The sequence below is a fragment of the Bos indicus x Bos taurus genome, chromosome 11 (assembly GCF_003369695.1).
Source record: "Bos indicus x Bos taurus breed Angus x Brahman F1 hybrid chromosome 11, Bos_hybrid_MaternalHap_v2.0, whole genome shotgun sequence".
NCBI lineage: Eukaryota > Metazoa > Chordata > Mammalia > Artiodactyla > Bovidae > Bos > Bos indicus x Bos taurus.
The window spans coordinates 14,855,482-14,872,786 of record NC_040086.1 but is presented as its reverse complement, the minus strand read 5'-3'; the positions used below and the strand labels follow the sequence as shown (position 1 = coordinate 14,872,786).

Below are 17,305 nucleotides of genomic sequence, written 5' to 3'. Positions count from 1 at the left end.
TGCTTCAAAAGACATATGATACTGGTTTTCCCCAATATGAGTGATACTATCCTTGACATTGGTTAAGGCATGATCAGCCAGATTTCCCCACTGTCTTTTGTAGTTAATAGGTATCTTGTAGAGAGATACTTTGAGATTGTGTAAATACTTTGTTATCCTCAAATTTTCACCCACCAGTTTTAGCACCCATAATTATTACTGATAGTTTCATTAGAAAACAATGATTTTCTAATTTTATCATCTCTTCTACATGGCTTTCTACTTTAAAAATGAACTTTCTTTACCTAGCTACCTATGTATCTACCTGTCTATATGTCTGTCTAGTTCTATCAGTGTGGTCCTACTCTTTACTCAGTTAGTTATATTCCTTTGCTTTGTTTCATTTTTATTTTGATGTCAGACTGTTAGAGTCAGTCAAATGAGAGTTCCTTCAAACAGGTTTCTGTGATTGACATAGCTCAAAAAGATGTCCAAGGCCTGGAATCAAGTCTTGGTTGTTTTTAATGGTATTCAAAAGCCACCATCTGCATGCTGGGTGCTTATTGCTATTGGGCTCTGTGAGCAGACAAATGGGAACTGGATGTATTTATAGACATTTATACATACATATCTGTGTGTACATACATACATGTATACATATACCTCATCTTATTGCACTTCATTTTATTGTGCTTCACAGATAACACATCAAATTGAAAACTGAATCAATGAATACATAAAATTGAAAATTTGTGGGAACACTGCAGCAAGAAAATCTATCACCACCATTTTTCCAAAAGCATTTGTTTACTTCATGTCTCTGTGCCACATTTTGGTAATTCTCATAACATGTCAAACACTTCCATTATTATTATATTTGTTATGGTGATGTTTGATCAGTGATCTTTTATGTTACTATTGTAAAAATATTACAACTTGATGAAGACTCGAATGATGATTAGCATTTCTTCCAAGAAAGTATTTTTAAAGTATGTATATTGTTTTGAGACATAATACTGTTGCATACAATAAGCTGCACTATAGGGTAAATGTAACTTTTATATGCACTGGGAAACAAAAAAATTTGTGTGGATTGCTTTATTGCAGTATTCGCTTTATTGTGGTGGTCTAGAATCAAACTCAAACTTGCAGTATTCTCAAGGTCTGTATTAATTCCCAATGTCTGTACTAATATTTATCCATTGTTATAATCCTATGAAGCATCTACAATTTTTATTATTTTCATTTTACAGCTAAAGAAACTGAGGCATAGAAAACATTAAATAACTTGCTAAGGATCTTCCAGTCAAGTCAGAAGGCTGAAATTGGAACTTAGGCAGTCTGGTTGCAGGCTTACCCTCTAAGCATAACTATTCAAAGACAAAATTTTCCCAGGGTTGAGAAGGAAGTTTATCCAACATGATCTAAAATTTTTACTGAGTTCCTTGACTTTAATGTCATATCCCATTTATTACTTGGGGAAAAGTAAAGGATGTCCTGCTCATCTGGGAACCAAATCTGAGCAATAGACTTGACACACAATTGCTTCTTCATTCAGAAAACTGAAGGTGTGCAACCGCAAACTTCCTACCCACCAAGAAATACCTCATGGTGGGATATTGGAATGTTTTAAAAACCTATCCAGAGAATACCTGCTTTGCTCAAGATTATGTTGCTCTGAAGGAAACAAAAATCCTAAGAATGACTTAGAAAGCCAAATTTAAGACCGTGATGATACCAGTATGAATTTATCCTTGGAAGATTTTATAAAAGCAAAAAGAAGGTTGAATATAAATTTGACATATACCTTATGTCTAATTTGGGGCGTGGTATCATGAAAATTTTTAAAAATTCATGTGATACAAAGGCCAGTGATTCTTAAAGGAAATACAAAAGGATAGGGAAGTTTTTATGATGATATTCTAACAAAGTAAGTGCCAGTGATTCCATAAAGCAACCAAAGTGCCAGGAATGGAGCTCTCAGTTGAACTCAGACAAACTCACAAATCAAGGATGAATAAAAAACACAAGACAAACCCTAAGGATACTGTAGTAGGGCACACCACAAATGATCTCTGTATAGATGTATACATACCTTGAAACTTGACATATTGCAGGTTAGTGGGGATGTGTTCAATTATTTACTAAATATTGCTTGGACAATTAGTTATCTATATAGCAAATAATAATATTTGTTCCTACTTCACACCATAAGCAAAAATAATTACCAGGAGAATTAAAGCCCTCAATATGAAAAGCAGAAATTTTACACACAGGTATGCTGAGGTTAGGGAGAATATCCTCCTGACTTTAGGACAGAAGAGCTGTTTGTTGTTGGTTTTTTTCTTCAAACAAAATTAAAGCGCACATGCAAGAAAATGACATTTGATTATGTTAAAGTTTGGAAATTGTACATCTTTAAAACATTCCCAAAGTAAAAAAACAAGCTGAAGACTGGAAGACTATTTGCAAATGCAAATGAATGACAAGGAATTAAGTTTCTTGAATACATAAAGAAACTTGTACAAATTAATACAAGACAACCCAATACTGTAAAATAGTAATATCAAGAATAATGATGACATATGGTATTAACACATAAGAGTCTTTTACAGAAAGCTGCTGCTGCTGCTAAGTCACTTCAGTCGTGTCCAACTCTGTGTGACCCCACAGACGGCAGCCACAAGGCTCCCCCATCCCTGGGATTCTCCAGGCAAGAACACTGGAGTGGGTTGCCATTTCCTTCTCCAATGCATGAAAGTGAAAAGTGAAAGTGAAGTTGCTCAGTCGCGTCCGACTCCCAGCGACCCCACAGACTGCAGCCTACCAGGCTCCTCCATCCATGGGACTTTCCAGGCAAAGTACTGGAGTGGGGTGCCATTGCCTTCTCCAACAGAAAGCTGAATAGTCAACAAATATATGAAAAGATGCTCCACTTCAATGGTAAGCAGGGATGTTCAAACCATGATCAAGTACAATTAGATTGGAAAGTTAAGAATTCTGAGAATGTTAAACATTAATGAAGATGGGAAGCAAGAGAAAAGTTCTGCTAAGAGAGTATGGTGCTTTGAGAGTATTCACTTTGGAGAGCAATTTGGCAGCTTATATTGAGCTAGAAGATGCATGTGCCTTCAGTCAATCAGTTCAGTTGTTCAGTCGTGTCCAATTCATTGCCGTCCCATGGGCTGCAGCACGCCAGGCTTCCCTGTCCGTCACCAACTCCTGGAGTCTACTCAAGCTCATGTCCATTGCATCGGTGATGCCATCCAACCATCTCATTCTTTGTCGTCCCCTTCTCCGCCAGCCTTCAATCTTTCCCAGAATCAGGGTCTTTTCCAATGAGTTGGTCTTCACATCAGGTGGCCAAAGTATTGGAGTTTCAGCTACAGCATCAGGACTGATTTCCTTTAGGATGGATGGGTTGGATCTCCTTGCAGTCCAAAGGACTCTCAAGAGTCTTCTCCAACACCACAGTTCAAAAGCATCAATTCTTCAGCACTTAGCTTTCTTTATAGTCCAACTCTCACATCCATACATGACTACTGGAAAAACCACAGGTTTGACTAGATGGACCTTTGTTGGCAAAGTAATGTCTCTGCTTTTTCATATGCTGTCTAGGTTGGTCAGTTTTTCTTCCAAGGAGCAAGCAAGCATTTTTAAATGTTATGGCTGCAGTCACCATCTGTAGGGATCTTGGACCCCCCCAAAATAAAGTCTCTCACTGTTTCCATTCTTTCCCCATCTATTTGCCATGAAGTGATGGGGCCAGACGCCATGATCTTCGTTTTCTGAATGTTGAGTTTTAAGCCAACTTTTTCACTCTCCTCTTTCACTTTCATCAAGAGGTTCTTTAATTCTTCACTTTCTGCCATAAGGGTGGTGTCATCTGCATATCTGAAGTTATTGATATTTCTCCTGGCAATCTGGATTCCAGCTTGTGCTTCCTCCAGCCTGGCATTTCGCATGACGTACTCTGCATATAAGTGAAATAAGCAGGGTAACAATACACAGCCTTGATGTACTCCTTTCCTGATTTGGAACCAGTCTCTGTTGTTCCATGTCCAGTTCTGTCACTTCTTGACCTACATACAGATTTCTCAGGAGCCAGGTCAGGTGGTCTGGTATTCCCATCTCTTTAAGAATTTTCCAAAATTTGTTGTGGTCCACACAGTCAAGAGCTTTGGTGTAGTCAATAAAGCAAAAGTAGATATTTTTCTGGAATTCTCTTGCTTTTCCAATGATTCAAGTGATGTTGGCAATTTGATCTCTGGTTCCTCTGCCTTTTCTAAATCCAGCTTGAACATCTGGAAGTTCACAGTTCATGTACTGTTGAAGCCTGGCTTAGAGAATTTTGAGCATTACTTTGCTAGCATGTGAGATGAGTGCAATTGTGTGGTAGTTTGAGCATTCTTTGGCATTGCCTTTCTTTGGGATTGGAATGAAAACTGACCTTTTCCAGTCCTGTGGCCACTGCTGAGCTTTCCAAATTTGCTGGCATATTGAGTGCAGCATTTTCACAGCATCATCTTTCAGGATTTGAAATAGCTCAACTGGAATTCCATCACCTGCACTAGCTTTGTTCATAATGATGCTTCCTAAGGCCCACTTGACCTCACATTCCAGGATTTCTGGCTCTAGGTGAGTGATCACACCATCATGGTTATCTGGGTCATGAAGATCTTTTTTGTATAGTTCTTCTGTGTATTCTTGCCACTTCTTAATATCTTCCGCTTCTGTTGGTCCATACCATTTCTGTCCTTTATCGAGCTCATCTTTGCATGAAATATTCCCTTGGTATCTCTAATTTTCTTGAAGAGATCTCTAGTCTTTCCCACTGTGCCCTGGGACCTCCTAATTCTACTCCTAGTTAAAATTTCCTTTAGAAAAATGTACTAGGAGAAAGAATGTGCATAGCACATCGTATGTAATAGCAAATATTTGGCAACAACCTAAATGCCCCATCCACTGGAGAATGGGAAATAAATACTATATGATATATTCAGTTTAACAAATTCTCTAAGCTGTGGAAATGAGTAAAATTTACAGCTATCTGCATCTCCACATATGGAGGATGCAAAAGAATATATAAATACTCCATTGACATAAAATTTTTAAACATACAAATAAATCCTATATATACTGCTTAAGAATACACACACACACACAGTTAAATTATAAGAAAAAACACGGAAATGAAAAATCACCAAATTTAGGAGTTGGCATTTTCGTTGGGGGGATGAAATAAATTATTGGTAAATTTTAAGTTCTTTATTTAACACAGGTGCTGATTTTATTAATCTGCATTCTTTTTATGAGGTTGAAATGTTTTGTAGTATATTTAAAGATGAATCACTTTGGTCTTATTTTCCTGACTGTAGGCACACCATGATACAAACATAGTTCTTCATCATGATAGAAATGTGTTACCCCTTTTCCAATTAAGCTTTTTTTAAAAGAACTTTTTATTTTAATTGGAGGCTAATTACAACATTGTAGTGGTTTTTGCCATACATTGACATGAATCAGCCATGGGTGTACATGTGTTGCCCATCCTGAACCCCCCTCCCACCACCCTCCCCATCCTATCCCTCAGGGTCATCCCAGTGCACTGGCCCTGAGTGCCCTGTCTCATGCATCAAACCTGGACTGGTAATCTATTTCATGTATGATGATATACATGTTTCAATGTTATTCTCTCAAATCATTCCACCCTCACCTTCTCCCAGAGTCCAAAAGTCTGTTCTTTACATCTGTCTCTCTTTTGCTGTCTCGCATCGTTACCATCTTTCTAAATTCCATATATATGCATTAATATACTGTATTGCTGTTTTTCTTTCTGACTTACTTCACTCTGTGTAATAGGCTCCAGTTTCATCTATCTTATTAGAACTGACTCAAATGCATTCCTTTTTATAGCTGAGTAATTTTCTATTGTGTATATGTACCACAGCTTTCTTATCCATTCATCTGCCGATAGACATTTAGGTTGCTTCCATGTCCTAGCTATTGTAATCAGTGCTACGATGAACACTGGGGTACACGTCTCTATCAATTCTGGTTTCCTTGGTGTGTATGCCCAGCAGTGATTGCTGGGTCATATGGCAATTCTATTTCCAGTTTATGTAAGGAATCTCCACACTGTTCTCCATAGTGGCTGTACTAGTTTGCATCCCCACAACAGTGTAAGAGGGTTCCTTTTTCTCCATACCCTCTCCAGCATTTGTTTGTAGACTTTTTGATAGTAGCCATTCTGACCAGCATGAGATGGTACCTCACTGTGGTTTTGATTTGCATTTCTCTGATAATGAGTGATGTTGAGCATCTTTTCATGTGTTTGTTAGCCATCTGTATGTCTTCTTTGCAGAAATGTCCATTTAGTTCTTTGGCCCATTGTTTGATTGGGTTTATTTTTCTGGTATTGAGCTGCATGAGCTGCTTGTATATTTTTGAGATTATCAGTTGCTTCATTTGCTTTTTCTCCTATTCTGAAGGCTGTCTTTTCACCTTGCTTATAGTTTCCTTCATTGTGCCAAAGCTTTTATGTTTAATTAGGTTCCATTTGCTTATTTTTGCTTTTATTTCCATTACTCTAGGAGGTGGGTCATAGAGGATCTTAGCTGTGATTTATGTCAGAGTGTTTTGCTTATGTTTTCCTATAGGAGTTTAGTTCTAGTTTCTGGTCTTAAGATGTTTAATCCAGTTTGAGTTTATTTTTGTGTATGGTGTTAGAAAGTGTTCTGGTTTCATTCTTTTCCAGGTGGTTGACCAGCTTTCCCAGCACCACTTATTAAAGAGATGGTCTTTTCTCCATTGTGTATTTTTGCCTCCTTTGTCAAAAATAAGTTGTCCATAGGTGCATGGATTTATCTCTGGGCTATTTTGTTACATTGATCTATATTTCTGTCTTTGTGCCAGTACTATACGGTCTTGATGACTGTAGCATTGTAGCAATCTGAAGTCAGGTAGGTTGATTTCTCCAGTTCCAGTCTTCTCAAGATTGCTTTGCCTATTCGAGGTTTTTTGTATTTCTATACAAATTGTGAAATTATTTGTTCTAGGTCTGTGAAAAATACTGTTGGTAGCCTGACAGGGATTGCATTGAATCTAAAGATTGCTTTGGGTAGTACACTCATTTTCACAATATTGATTCTTCTAAGTCTTCCAAACCATGAACATGGTATATTTCTCCATCTATTTGTGTCTTCTTTCATCAGTGTTCTATAATTTTCTATATGTAGTTCTTGTTTCTTTATATAGATTTATTCCTAAGTATTTTATTCTTTTCATCACAATGGTGAATGGGTTTATTTTCTTAATTTGTTTTCTCATTGTTAGTGTGTAGGAAAGGACTTCTGTGTATTAATTTTATATCCTGAAACTTTATGATATTCATTGATTAGCTCTAGTAACTTTCTGGTGGTGCCTTTAGGGTTTTCTATGTATAGAATCATGTCATCTGCAAACAGATGATCAGGTCATCTACCTCTTCTTTTCCAATCTGATTCCCTTTTTCTTCTCTGATTGCTGTAGCTACAACTTCCAAAACTATGTTGAATAGTAGTGATGAGAGTTGGCACCCTTGACTTGTTCCTGACTTTAGGGGAAATGTTTTCCATTTTTCACCATTGAGGATGTTTGTTTTTATCATATATGGCTTTTATCATGTTGAGGTATTCCAATCAAGCTTTATGTTCTAGAATTTGGACTCTTCTCCACTGGGGTGTGTGCAGGAAGTGGGGAGGGTCTGTTGTGGCTCCTTCAGTGCTTGTCATAGAAAAAAAAAAAAAAAATTCTTTCAGGGTTTTGTTGCAAAGGAATTAATCTGGGTTGGGAAGATCTCCTGGAGAAGGAAATGGCAACCCACTCCAATATTCTTGCCTGGAAAATCCCATAGATGGAGGAGCCTGGTTGGCTACAGTCCATGGGGTCACAAAGAGTCAGACACGACTGAGCGACTTCACTTTCACTTTCAAGAATGGAAGAAGGATGTGGTACTGGTACTGGGATGGAAAAGCAGCAGTCTGATTAGAGAAAATGGAGGCGTCCTGGGGACTAGGTTTGGGGGATTTTCTTAAGACATTTAGATCAATCTCTCTTGGGTGGTCATACCAGGATGGTCAAGGCTGGTGTAAACTGCAGGGACCTTGAGAGCAGAGCATAAGTCTCTGTGTTGTGTCAGCCTATGATTAGAACAGAAATGGCAGTGAGGGCATCTCAGTGGCCCTCACAGAGCAACAGGGCCTACTAGAGAAAGGTGTGCCATCCCCAGCCAGCAAGAGCATCCTCTAGAAGGTGTGGAAACAATGAAGCACACCCAACCTTGGCATGAGATAAGGCCAAGGGTTCTTTTAGGAGTCAATGAAGGGGTTAGGGAACCCAGTTTCTGACCCACATTAGAAGTTCTTTAGCTAGCCCTGAGGAAGCTCAGGTTAGATTTAACTTACTTTAGAAAAACAGGAAAACGTGATGTTTCTTGTAACTGAAAGATTACACATTAATGTCAGAAAGCTACCACACAGAATAAGCAAAGGCTAGAGACTATAAGGAACAGGTCCAAATCCAAAGAAGAGAGTTCGCTGTCAATAGATAATTGGAAGCAAACAGCTAAGGGTCTCTTTTTCCCTTCTTCTCAAGGGAAAAAAATAACCTTCAAACTAATGGGCCAGAACAATGGTAAAACAAGGAAACTCAGGTTCCCCAATAAGTGAGTATCAGAAGCATTAGATGAACCAAGGAAGCATCAGATGAACCAAGGAAGCAAACTCCACAGCAGACTCCACTGTCAACTTGGAGGGTTAGATCATCAGAGGGAGAAAAATCCCACCGACTGCCAGTTAGACCACAGCCAGATTTGAGGAACAGCGTGATACTACTCATGAGTGAGAGAAATTAGCTTTCAGGTAACCATACTTTTTTTTTTTTCTCGCTGTGCAGCACATGGGGTCTCGGTTCCCCAACCAGGGATTGAAACTGCGCCCTCTATATTAGAAGTATGGAGGACTAACCACTGGACTGCAAGGGAAGTCCCAGGTAACCATATTCTGTAACAAGTTGTTTATATATATGACAACTCATCTACAGAAAAACTTTCATTCCTTATGCTTTAAAAGGTAAGTACTACAAAACCATTTTCTTATATAGGTTTCTGAAAATCAATGAGCACTAAAGTATACTTACAATCAGTTCAGTTCAGTTCAGTCGCTCAGTCATGTCTGACTCTTTGTGACCCCATGAATTGCAGCATGCCAGGCCTCCCTGTCCATCACCAACTCCAGTTCACTCAGACTCACGTCCATCGAGTCAGTGATGCCATCAAGCCATCTCATCCTCTGTCATCCCCTTTTCCTCCTGCCCCCAATCCCTCCCAGCATCAGAGTCTTTTCCAATGAGTCAACTCTTCGCATGAGGTGGCCAAAGTACTGGAGTTTCAGCTTTAGCATCATTCCTTCCAAAGAAATCCCAGGGCTGATCTCCTTCAGAATGGACTGGTTGGATCTCCTTGCAGTCCAAGGGACTCTCAAGAGTCTTCTCCAACACCACAGTTCAAAAGCATCAATTCTTTGCCGCTCAGCCTTCTTCACAGTCCAACTCTCACATCCATACATGACCCCAGGAAAAACCATAGCCTTGACTAGATGGACCTTTGTTGGCAAAGTAATGTCTCTGCTTTTGAATATGTTATCTAGGTTAGTCAAAACTTTCCTTCCAAGGAGTAAGCGTTTTTTAACTTCATGGCTGCAGTCACCACCTGCAGTGATTTTGGAGCCCAGAAAAATAAAGTCTGACACTGTTTCCAAGGTTTCCCCATCTATTTCCCATGAAGTGATGGGACCGCATGCCGTGATCTTCATTTTCTGAATGCTTAGCTTTAAGCCAACTTTTTCACTCTCCACTTTCACTTTCATCAAGAGGCTTTTTAGTTCCTCCTCACTTTCTGCCATAAGGGTGGTGTCATCTGCATATCTGAGGTTGCTGATATTTCTCCCGGCAATCTTGATTCCAGCTTGTGTTTCTTCCAGTCCAGCGTTTCTCATGATGTACTCTGCATAGAAGTTAAACAAGCAGGGTGACAATATACAGCCTTGATGTACTCCTTTTCCTATTTGGAACCAGTCTGTTGTTCCATGTCCAGTTCTAACTGTTGCTTCCTGACCTGCATACAGATTTCTCAAGAGGCAGGTCAGCTGGTCTGGTATTCCCATCTCTTTCAGAATTTTCCAGTTTATTGTGATCCACACATTCAAACGACTTTGGCATAGTCATTAAAGCAGAAATAGATGTTTTTCTGGAACTCTCTTGCTTTTTCCATGATCCAGTGGATGTTGGCAATTTGTCTCTGGTTCCTCTGCCTTTTCTACAACCAGTTAGAACATCAGGAAGTTCACGGTTCACATATTGCTGAAGCCTGGCTTGGAGAATTTTGAGCATTACTTTACTAGCATGTGAGATGAGTGCAACTGTGTGGTAGTTTGAGCATTCTTTGGCATTGCCTTTCTTTGGGATTGGAACAAAAACTAACCTTTTCCAGTCCTGTGGCCACTGATGAGTTTTCCAAATTTGCTGGCATATTGAGTGCAGCACTTTCACAGCATCAAATAAGATTACACAAAATTTACTTAAATAAAATGTCCATGTTTTAAGACTATGTATAAGGAACCAAAAAAATAAAGTGTATTTGGGTTCTCCAGAGAAACAGCACCAATAGTAAGTGTGTGTTTGTATATAATATTTTACTCTTAATAAAAAATGATGCCAGAGTGCTCTCCAGTCCCTTCAGCCACATGAAGGTACAATGTGAAGTCTGAACACCAAGAAACAATAGTTCTTAGGGACAAACACTTTTAAAAGCATACCTATGGTCCTAAGAAACCCATAAGTCTAGGGATACTTACTATAACAGCAAAAAACTGAATACATCTTAATGACCTCTGAAAAGGGGCTAAGTTATATTGTAAATTCTACTTAACAGCAGCGATAATAAAATTCCTCTACAAATATTTTTCTTTTAAAACGTGAGGCTTAAATGCTCATTGACACATACATTTATATATATATATATATATATACACACACATACATATTCAAGTAGATTTATTAAAAGGAATTAGCTCACAAGCTTATAAAGGCCGACAGGTCCCAAGATATGGAGGGTAAGCAGGCAAGTTGGAGACCCAGGAGAGACAAAGGTGTACCTCCAGTCCAAAGGCCAGCAGGCTCAATTGAGGAGTTCTGAATCGAAGGTCAGGAAAAAACATGTCCTAACCAGAGGCAGTTGGGCAGGAGGAATTCTTACTGTGGTCAGGGTGAAGAGGGGCAGCCCTTCTGTCCTCCTCAGGCCTTTAAGTCCACCCACCTTGCTGTGTTAAGTCACTTTAGTCGTGTCCATCTCTTTGTGATACTATGGACTGTGGACTGCCAGGCTCCTCTGTCCATGAGATTCTCTAGGCAAGAATAGTGAGTGGATTGCCATGCCCTCCTCCAGGGGATCTTCCCGATCCAGGGACTGACCCTGAGTCTCTTGCATCACAGGCGGATTCTTTACCGCTGGGCCATCAGGGAAGCACCCCACCCACCTTAGGGAAGGCAATCTGTTTTACTCAAGTCTGTATTTAAATGTTAATCTCATCCAAAAAACATTCTCACAGAAACACCCTAATATCTGGGCTCCACATGGCCCAGACAAGTTTACATATAAAGTTAACCGTCACAGAAGGCAATACATCAATATGTTATCAATTAATTGGGTCGTTAATACTTTCACTTGCACTGGCCTTCTATTTTGTTATTTCAAATGGCATATTTCTGTATTTTAATTATTTTTAAAAATTGTACTGAGTTATAATTAATAATCAAGAGACTTCTGTGGTGGTCCAGGGTTAAGAATCTGCCTTCTAATGCAGGAGATGTGGGTTCGATCCCTGGTCAGGGAACTAAGATGCTACAGGGCAACTAAGTCCACATACACTACTCCTGAGCCAAATGCCACAACTAGAGAGAAGCCCAAATGCCACACAAATGATTCCGCGTGCCACAACTAAGACTCGATGCAGCCAAAAATAAAGAAATATTAAAAAAACAATCAACAATCAGTATCATATATATTTCCATATTTCAAATAATTTCTGCTTCTTTTTCATGTTTTCAGTTTCAATCATGTTTAGTTCCTGTCAAATTAATTTATAAACCTCAACTAATAAAACACTGCTCTCTGGAGAACCTAAATAAAGAACTGATTCTTCACCAAATAATTCTAGTAAGGACAACTTTCTAAAAATATTCTCATATTCTAAATGTTTGTTCTCGTATCAAAATCTCTAATGAAGAAAATATACAAGACTTGATAAAACTTCCAAATTACTTTTGTAGTTCTAGCACTACAGGTTGCTACTGAAGCCAGAATATAAAATTCCAATTCTCATTATCACAATTAATCACAAATTCTAAGCTCTTCAGGTATTAACTTTCTCAGAAAAATTTTACCTTTATTTGCTATCACAAACTTACCACAAAACTACATTTTACTGGGGAAATACTTAAAAGTGATTCATTTATTTACATATTTATAATATCATTTGGAGATACTTTAATTTAGTGTCTTTCAGCCAAATTAAAACATCTGGAAATCTAAAACTTTGGCTAAATTTCCAGATTTTTTCCCCAAGCTTTCCACAGTACCAGCTGTTCAAAACCCAGTAAAGTTTCTATATAGTTCTTATTGGAATTATTTTCCTTGAACATCTGTAATAAATTTTGCTATCTTCTCCCAGATAATACCTTTAGGTCCACAGCATCTTAAGTTATGATATTTTGCCTCTTAAGTAAATTCTGAAGACACTTTCATGTGTAACAATTGAAGCTGTGCAGTAATGACTGAATTTTTTCTCTTCTGTTTTTGTCAGATGTTTTATAAGTGAGACCATAAATCTAAATTGCAACATGTCTGCATTAATTATGTTTTTTTTTTAATAATGTTTTATTGGAGAAGGAAATGGCAACCCACTCCAGTGTTCTTGCCTGGAGAATCCCAGGGACAGGGTAGCCTGGTGGGCTGCTGTCTATGGGGTCACATATAGTTGGACCCAACTGAAGCGACTTAGCAGCAGCGGCAGTCCTTAACAACATAGCAGATAGTGTTAACAATTTGAAGTGTATTTTAAAATATTTCTTATTTGAGCAATTAAAACTCTTAGATAAAATGTTTAGAACATCACTTGAAAAAAATCATGTTTTCATTTCAGAAATGAAAATCATTTATTTTATATTAATTCTGAGGCAATATCAAAAGATGTTTCAGGACGTTTTTAAGAAACATTTCAAGCTATAGTTTATTATCATGTTCTTCCACAGTTTTAGAATATGAACACTTAGAGCATTTAAAAGGAATGTTAAGAAGCTTATCAACATTTTGCTAACACTCATTCTGGGTGTTTTTTCTCCCTCCAATTCACAACTGTAAACTCAAACACAATAACTTCACAGAAAGGTATAAATGTTACATATGTATAGTTTGATAAATTTCCATAAACTGAACACACACACACATGATTAGCACCCAAATAAAGAAAGAGATCATAGAACATACCAGCATCCCAAAAGTCTCAATTCCCATACCTTCTTTCAGTTACTTCCTTCCCACTTAAGAGTAACCAACATCCTGTTTTTGTACTTCATATAAATAGAATCACAAAGTATGTATTCTTTTGTGTCTGGTTTCTTTTGTTAAGCATTATCTCTACATGGTTATACATCTTCCAATATTATTGTATTCTATTGTGTGACAACACCATAATTTGTCTATCTGGGTTGTTTCCAAGTTTGGATATTAGTAATGGCACTGCTGTGGACACTCATTGCTCAGACCAATATGGTAGGTACTAGCCAAATGTAGCTCTCTAAGTCAGCTCCTCAGTTGCACCAACCACATTCAAATGGTCAGTAGCTACAAGGCTAGCAGCTACTGTACGGATAGCACAGAATAGAGCACTTGCATCACTGAAGCAAGTTCCATTGCATAGTGCTGAATCCACAAGCTGGTGAACATATGAAATCGCTGGGTCAAAAGCTATGCGTATATTCCACATTAACAGAAGATAGCATCAAATAGTTTTAGAGTGTCCATTACTACTTTGTTGTAAGCCCTTCTATTTTAAAATATTAAAACACTGTATTTACTTTTCACCTAATAATCATAATACACTAAATAGGAAAACCACAATAGCCAGTGTTAGAACATGGAATGATTCACAGGTAATGAACAAGGCAGGAACATTATATACCATAACACAGTTCAAGTTAACAGATGTTGCAAATGTTTCTCAGATGTCATTACAACAAAAGGTCCATTATCAATGGCTGTCAAAAAAGAACTAATGGACTTATATCTATTAATTTTAGTGCTATTGCAGTTACAGTAAAATGATCTACCACTAGTACAAATTTCAGTATTTTAACTGAGACAGCCATGCTGGTGTCTATCAGCTAAACAACAGACCTCCTCATGATCCCAACCAATTAACCACAGATATTACCAATCTTCTCAAGTTCTGGCAAATGGAGGCCAATGTTGTTTAAACTGTATTTAACCACGAATGAATTTGTGCACCTGTACATATATATATTGGTCTTTATCATTTCTCCCCTCTTGAGTTGCTCATTTACATTCCTTATCCATTTTAAACTACCAATTTATAAATTCTTTTACTATTATACATTATATACTATGATTGCCCATGTATGTCCTTTGCCCATTGAAAGTTACTAATTTCCAAATGTTATTTTTATATTAAGGAAATTAACCCTCTGTACACAGAAGTCTTAAAAATATTTTCCTCCAAGTGGTAGTTTATCTTTTTCCTATAAAATTGTTTTAAATGCTAGGTAGTCAAGTTTCTTAACTTTTTTTAGATTTTGTGTTTTATGTCATGTTTGAAAGCCTTATCTTCTCAAATAGTGTATGAAAAGTCAATTTTTCTCCTGCCTATTTAAAAAAATACTTGATATATCTGTAACTTACATACTCCAGCATAAGTAGTAGAACCATCCTTGCATTTTTTAAAGTGGCCTATAATGTTTTTGTTAGACACTGCTAGTTACCTACCTGGCACCCGTTCTTCCTTACTAACAGATGTGACTTTGTTTAGGGCAGTAAACGTGCCCAGCTTAAAATACTTTCCCAGACTCTCTTACAGCAAGGGGTAGCCAAGTGTTTCTGTTCTCTGCTGAGATATAAGAGAAGTTACTGAATGTGGCTTCCAGAGAGAGCTTTAAAGGCAACTTTGACTGACATGCTCCATTTGGCCTCTTAACCTTCCCTTTCTTCCTGATTGTAATCTAGATGTACTACGTAGAAGTGAAACAGCTATCTTGAGACAACATGGATGAAAGCCACCAACCAAAAAAATAGTAGAGTACAAAGATAAAAGGAACCTGAGTCCCCGGCGACATTAAGTTGCTGTTAGTCCTAGATACACCCTTGGATTGCTTATGTGAGAAAAATAAACTCTTTGTTTACTGAAGGATCATAGGGTACAATCATCCAGTATGACCATACTGATCATAGGATTATTTCTTGCAAACAAGTACATTTCTATCTGATGCATTATCTCATGTACACCAATTTGGCATGTGACTTTTATCTCATACTTTCTATATATAATCGAGTATATTTCTGGAAACCCTCATTTCATTGATCTAAATAAATTCAGTTTAATAGCTTTTATTGAACACGGGACAATTTTATATGCTTTATATTAACTAGCTCACTTAAGCCTCACAATAGCCCTTTGAACTTTCACTATTTAATATTAATGTGTAGTACTTGTAAACCTAATGCTAATGGTAGATTTTTTTTTTAATGAAATGGAAAAAAGACCAAAAAGGAAAGAGAAAGATGTTTCAATTATCTATATGATGGACTGCAGCAGAAGGCAATCATTTATGTTGCCCTCCATCTGGCAACACTGGTGTTCCACACTGTAATGGAAAGAGCAGTAGACTGATGGTCTGAAGACATAAGCTCTTATTCCAATTCTGTTGGTCAACAGTGTTTGACAACCCTTCCTTAGACTTTAGTTTCCTCATCTGTACAATGAGGTATGATCACACTCAGTAGATGATCTCTAAAGTTTTCCCTAACTTTAATAATCTATGAAAAACTAATAATTAAGCTATTGGTTTTGAAATTCACTGGATTCAAATTTGAATTTGGGATTCAATGACCAGGCTCCTGTATTCATTCAACAAAAGTACTGGGAATACATTAACAAACATGTCAGAAAATGTCCCTGCCCCAGTGGAGCTTACATTATAGTGGAAGAATTTAAAAAAAGAAATCTAGACACTTATCAAGTAGCAGTACTACAAATGAAACAAGCAATGATGTAATCAAGATTTAACTGGGGCATACAGCTGGAGAGTTACAAGATTCAGGGAAGATTTCTCTAAAGTATGGTTATGAAGTCTGTATAACATGAATATAGTTATGACATAATACATGAAAAAGAGTAAAATGTGAAGTGGCAATTTAACTATGTTAAAACAATTACAAAAATTAAGGATGCCCTGTAACACACATACAGAAAAGCACATAAACCATACAGCTTAATTATTAAGTCCTCCTTAAGATTCTTTCCAAATACAACTCTTCTCCCTCCTCAATAAGGGTAAAGCATTAAAATATTTTGGTGGTCACTTTCTTGCACATGGCTCTAATTATTTTCATTGCATAAAATCCCACTGTATACTTGTACCTATTTTATGTTGATGGACATTGCTATGTCCAATTTTTTGCTATTACGAATCATGTTACTATGTTCTTGTTTTTTGTGGCATATGTACATGCATTTCTGTTGGGGATATATTGAGAGTAGGACTACAGACCTTGGCCTTGGTATTAAAAACACCATTATATCTAATCAAAAGCTCTGACAAGTACTAACTTCCGCCAAATGAGCTTTCATTTCCTTCTACTCACCTGCTATTCCCTCTGTCTGTAATAGTCTTCCCTTCCTTCTTTGCTTAGTTAACTTTTACTTACCCAAGGATTTCAACTTAAACATCATTGCCTCCGGAAGGCTTTTCTTGTCTAATTCCTCTGTCATATACTGTCTTGTTACCACAGGCCCCTCATTGTTCATTTGTTGCACTGTTTTTACAATTTGTTAATCATTTTATCTCTCAAAAATACTGGCTCATTAGGGTGCATATGTGGTCTCTGTTGCACATCATTTATTCCTAAACCTAGGTAGAACCTGGCACATAGAAAGGGGTCAATAAACACTTGATGGATATCTGCTCTCTCCTCACATTCACGGTACCCAATTCAAAT

The 17,305-nt window shown here is 37.5% G+C and overlaps 1 long non-coding RNA gene across 1 annotated transcript in view; it reads left to right on the top strand.

Annotated features, from left to right (window-relative positions):
- LOC113901080 overlaps positions 1-17,305 on the top strand; it is a 37,837-nt gene that overhangs the window by 2,913 nt on the left and 17,619 nt on the right. The window contains exon 2 of the long non-coding RNA XR_003513299.1: positions 8,914-9,009. This is a non-coding gene — a long non-coding RNA (uncharacterized LOC113901080). The remainder of the gene's footprint in view (positions 1-8,913; positions 9,010-17,305) is intronic.